Source organism: Balaenoptera musculus, chromosome 14 (genome assembly GCF_009873245.2).
Source record: "Balaenoptera musculus isolate JJ_BM4_2016_0621 chromosome 14, mBalMus1.pri.v3, whole genome shotgun sequence".
In the NCBI taxonomy this organism is placed as follows: Eukaryota; Metazoa; Chordata; class Mammalia; order Artiodactyla; family Balaenopteridae; genus Balaenoptera; species Balaenoptera musculus.
In genome coordinates, this window is record NC_045798.1 from 41,715,187 (window position 1) to 41,721,486 (window position 6,300).

Here is a 6,300-nt window from a genome sequence, read left to right on the forward strand (position 1 = left end):
CCTCAAGAAACAAGAAAAATCTCAAATAAACAATCTAACCTTACACCTAAAGGAACTAGAGAAGAAGAACAAACAAAACCCAAAGTTAGTAGAGGGAAAGAAATCATAAAGATCAGATCAGAAATAAATGAAATAAAAACAAAGAAAACAATAGCAAAGATCAATAAAACTAAAAGCTGGTTCTTTGAGAAGATAAACAAAATTGATAAACCTTTAGCCAGACTCATCCACAAAAAGAGGGAGAGGACTCAAATCAATAAAATTAGAAATGAAAAAGGAGAAGTTACAACAGACACCACAGAAATACACAGCATCCTAAGAGACTACTACAAGCAGCTCTATGCCAATAATATGGACAACCTGGAAGAAATGGACAAATTCTTAGAAAAGCACAACCTTCTGAGCCTGAATCAGGAAGAAATAGAAAAGATAAACGCACCAATCACAAGCACTGAAATTGAGACTGTGATTAAAAATCTTCCAACAAACATAACCCCAGGACCAGATGGCTTCACAGGCAAATTCTATCAAACATGTAGAGAAGAGCTAACACCCATCCTTCTCAAACTCTTCCAAAAAATTGCAGAGAAAGGAACACTCCCAAACTCATTCTATGAGGCCACCATCACGCTGATACCAAAACCAGACAAAGATCTGCAAAAAAAGAATATTACAGACCAATATCACTGATGAATATAGATGCAAAAATCCTCAACAAAATACTAGCAAACAGATTCCAACAACACATTAAAAGGATCATACACCATGATCAAATGGGACTTATCCCAGGGGTGCAAGGTTTCTTCAGTATATGCAAATCAATCAATGTGATACACCATATTAACAAATTGAAGAATAAAAACCATATGATCATCTCAATAGATGCAGACAAAGCTTTTGACAAAATTCAACACCGATTTATAATAAAAACTCTCCAGAAAGTGGGCATAGAGTGAACCTACCTCAACATAATAAAGGCCATATATGACAAACCCAAAGCAAACATCATTCTCAATGGTGAAAAACTGAAAGCATTTCCTCTAAGATCAGGAACGAGACAAGGATGTCCACTCTCACCACTATTCTTCAACATTGTTTTGGAAGTCCTAGCCATGGCAATCAGAGAAGAAAAAGAAATACAAATTGGAAAAGAAGAAGTAAAACTGTCGCTGTTTGCAGATGACATGATACTATACATAGAGAATCCTAAAGATGCCACCAGAAAACAAGTACAGCTAATCAATGAATTTGGTAAATTTGGAGGATACAAAATTAATGCACAGAAATCTCTTGCATTCCTATACACTAATGATGAAACATCTGAAAGAAAAATTAAGGAAATACTCCCATTTACGATTGCAACAAAAAGAATAAAATACCTAGGAATAAACCTCCCTAGGGAGACAAAATACCTGTATGCAGAAAGCTATAAGACACTGATGAAAGAAATTAAAGATGATACAAACAGATGGAGAGATATACCATGTTCTTGGATTGGAAGAATCAATATTGTGAAAATGACTATACTACCCAAAGCAATCTACAGATTCAATGCAATCCCTATCAAATTACCAATGACAGGGCTTCCCTGGTGGCGCAGTGGTTGAGAATCTGCCTGCCAATGCAGGGGACGTGGGTTCAAGCCCTGGTCTGGGAAGATCCCACATGCTGCGGAGCAACTTAAGCCCGTGAGCCACAACTACTGAGACTGCGCGTCTGGAGCCTGTGCTCCTCAATGGGAGAGGCCGCGACAATGATAGGCCCACGCACCACGATGAAGAGTGGCCCCCGCTCGCCGCAACTGGAGAAAGCCCTCACACAGAAACAAAGACCCAACACAGCCAAAAATAAATAAATAAATAAATTTATAAAAATTACCAATGACATTTTTTGCAGAACTAGAACAAAAAATCTTAAAATTTGTATGGAGACACAAAAGACCCCGAAAAGCCAAAGCAGTCTTGAGGGAAAATAATGGAGCTAGAGGAATCAGACTCCCTGACTTCAGACTATACTACAAAGCTACAGTAATCTAGACAATATGATACTGGCACAAAAACAGAAATATAGATCAACGGAACAGGATAGAAAGCTGAGAGATAAACCCACACACCTATGGTCAACTAATCTATGAAAAAGGTGGCAAGGATTTACAATGGAGAAAAGACTGTCCCTTCAATAAGTGGTGCTGGGAAAACTAGACAGCTACATTTAAAAAAATGAAATTAGAACACTCCCTAACACCATACACAAAAATAAACTCAAAATGGATTAGAGACCTAAATGTAAGACCAGACCCTATAAAACTCTTAGAGGAAAACATAGGAAGAACACTCTTTGACATAAATCACAGCAAGATCTTTTTTGATCCACCTCCTAGAGTAATGGAAATAAAAACAAAATAAACAAATGAGACCTAATGAAGCATAAAAGCTTTTGCACAGCAAAGGAAACTACAAACAAGATGTAAAGACAACCCTCAGAATGGGAGAAAATATTTGCAAACGAAGCAACTGACAAAGGATTAATCTCCCAAATATATAAACAGCTCATGCAGCTCAATATTAAAAAAAAAAAAAAAACCCAATCCAAAAATGGGCAGAAGAGCTAAATAGACATTTCTCCAAAGAAGACATACAGATGGCCAAGAGGGATGTGAAAAGCTGCTCAACATCACTAATTATTAGAGAAATGCAAAAGAAAACTACAATGAGGTATCACCTCACACCAGATAGAATGGGCATCATCAGAAAACCTACAAAGAACAAATGCTAGAGAGGGTGTGGAGAAAAGGGAACCCTCTTGCACTGTTGGTGGGAATGTAACTTGATACAGCCACTATGGAGAACAGTATGGAGGTTCCTTAAAAAACTAAAAATAGAATTTCCATATGACCCAGCAATCCCACTACTGGTCATATACCCAGAGAAAACCATAATTCAAAAAGACCCATGCACCCCAATGCTCATTGCAGCACTATTTACAATAGCCAGGACATGGAAGCAACCTAAGTGTCCATCGACAGATGAATGGATAAAGAAGATATGGCTCATATATACAATGGAATATTACTCAGCCATAAAAAGAAACGAAATTGAGTTATTTGTTGTGAGGTGGATGGACCTAGAGACTGTCATACAGAGTGAAGTAAGTCAGAAAGAGAAAAACAAATACCATATGCTAACACATATATATAGAATCTTAAAAAAAACAAGTCGTTCTGAGGAACCTAGAGACAGGACAGGAATAAAGACGCAGACATAGAGAATGGACTTGAGGTCATGGGGAGAGGGAAGGGTAAGCTGGGATGAAGTGAGAGAGTGGCATGGACATATATACACTACCAAATGTAAAATAGATCGCTAGTGGGAAGCAGCCTTATAGCTCAGGGAGATCAGCTCGGTGCTGTGTGACCACCTAGAGGGGTGGATAGGGAGGGTGGGTGGGAGGGAGACGCAAGAGGGAGGAGATATGGGGATATATGTATATGTATAGCTGATTCACTTTGTCATAAAGCAGAAACTAACACACCATTGTAAAGCAATTATACTCCAATAACGATGTTAAAAAAAAAAAGAAAGAAAGAAAGCCTCCAGGTTGCCTAGAAGCAGAAGCGGAGTCCCAAAGGAAATCAAGGACATCTTCAGTATCATCAACTCCATGTCCCTTTATGCTTCTGCTTCATGCATCTCTCTTGCTGCAGTTTCTTTTTCTGTTTTTACAGTCCTGTGGTAAGAAGTGGTTACCAGGAATAACTTCTGAATTCACAGTTTAAGAGAAGGTAGACTGAGATGGGAGCTTTGAGGTCCAGGTTTAAATTCCTGAGAAAGAGATTCAGATACCCCAGACTGGATCAGGTTATTGCCCCAGGGCCAATCAACTGTGCCTATAAAGGTGGGACCGCATGCTTTCTCCTGTCGCTTCCTGCTCTGGCAGTTCATCCCTCTATGACATGTCTTCATCTGCTTTGCCTCCAGGTTTTTACCTGTAACTATAATTGTGGTCCAAGGTCAGGCTTCTCCTATAAATCTCGCTGTGGCCCTAGCTCCCTCTTCCTTAATTTACAGTCAGACTTCTACCTTCGGATTTTAATTTCCAATTTCATCCTCAATACATTCAATCTGACTTCTGCCTGCCCCACCCCTCTGAACACCAATTCCTGGTAACCTCTCTGGCTAAGGTCACCAATGACCTCCTAATTGCCAAACCCAATGGGTGATTTCCAGCCTTTGTCTTAATGTGCCTCTCTGCTGCATTAGACACGATCTTTTAAATATGTCTCGAATCATTTCGTTTCTCTCTGTCCCTGTGGCCATGCCAGGCCCTCTTCAAATTTCCCCTGAACTCTTGTAATAGTTCCCTTAATGGCTTTAGTTTTACTCAACTCTTTCTACTGCTATTCAAGTTATTTTTCTGAAACAATCTGATCAAGCCATTCTCCCACTGAAAATCCTTCCATCGCTCTCCATAGCCCAACCAAATGGGTTCAAAATCCTTACATGGCATAGAGGGCCTTTTATGCCATGAACCCACCAGCCTTCCCATCCACTTCTTCTGCCCCCACCTCCCCTTTGTCTCCTGTGACCATGAATACCGAGCTGCTTTTAGCTCCCTCAACAAGCCACCCTGTTGCATGTGCTGTTCCTTCCACCACATGCCCTGGAATATTTCTCTATTTTTATATCTCAGCTCAAAGATCCCCTCTGCAGTGAAGCTTTTCCTGACTGCTCTAGGCAGAGTTCACTGTTCTTCTCTTCTTGATTCCCAGGCCCCTTATATGTTTCTCAATTGTAGGGCTGCTCACGTTGCATATTTATGATTTCTTTACACGTCAGCTTTTCCCATAAGATCACCAGTTCCTCAAGGGCAAAGGAGGGGGTTTAATCATTCTTAGTCAATAAATATGTAATAAATGAATGAATAAATGCGAAAGGGTATCCATGGAGACGGAGCTGGAAAACTGTGGAAGTGAAACAACACAAGTTGACAAGAACGTGGATCGTTTCTACTTCTGCCCTGGCTGTCCTGTATTGAGATTTAACCTGTTTCCTACGGTTGTATATTCCCTGATTCAAGTAAATAGGGCCTCCTTTCATTTGCATCTGCTTTCTTTTATAGCTCCCATCAAGGTGTTACTCAGCTCCTTCTGGCTTCTACCTCTTTACTTTTCTCCTTAAAATCCAATTTTGAAAAGTAAGTTCAGGAGTGCAGCCACTGAAAGATCTTCATCGATTTATTTTGCCTTCCTTATTTATTAATGGGACCACTGTCTCCTTGATATTTCCTTTTTTGCTCTCTGATGTATTTGTAAAAGCTCTGCCCCTTCCTTTCAACCCCTCTGCATTTGATCACCCCAGCTTCTGGTGATTGAGGGTTTCCTTCTCTCACCATCAATTCTGACTCTAGTTGAGAAACTTTTAGGTCTCCTTCCCGAAGTCCCTGTGTCCTGCAAAATTTTCAAATGATCTTAAACCTTTGTGTTGATCCTTAAGAATCAAACTTCTGACTTCTTCATCCTTGCATCCTTTTCTCTTTCACAGCTTTAGCTCTTGCTTAGCTTAGTGGTTAAGAACATGATCTTGGAGCCAGACTCCCAGAGTTCAGATCTCAGCTCTACCACTTACTGACTGTGAACTTGGTCAAATTCTTTAAACTTTGTACTTTACTTTCCTCTTCTGCCAAAATGGTCTCCATAATAATGCCTACTTCCTGAAGTCCTTGTGAGGAAAGTTTATTGAAAGGTCTAACATATATAAAAGAGTGCTTGGCACAGAGTATTCCCTCCATGGGTCTTAATTGTTTCTACTGTTTCACCTTCACCTCTTCCCTCACTTTTCTTTTCCTGTTCTCTGATTGGTTAGCATGAAGCATTCAGGATCATCTCCTCTGAGCAGGACATTTTTCTGGGCATTAAATGTGTAATGATCAGAGGGTGAACACAGGTATAAAGAAAAGTCAGACCCTGTTTACAAACCTTGGGGATTGTAACAAAAGAGAAATGGAAGTGACCTTTTATCAGGCGCTTACAGGGCTAGGCAGTGTGATAGGTACTTTACATAGTTTATCAGCTATTCTTTCTTCCTTACAGCAGTTGTTTCAGGTTGAAATCATGATCTCTACATTTTATGGAGGGAGAAATTGAAATATAGTACAGTGAAGGTTCCAGCATCACAGAGCAGGAGTTAGCAGAAGTGGAATTGGAAACCAGATTGGCCTGGCTGTAAAGCCCATACCCTTAGTCACATGGCTCTATCCCATCCCAAAGAGAAGAGTATTATTATTATTCTGTGATGGGATGTG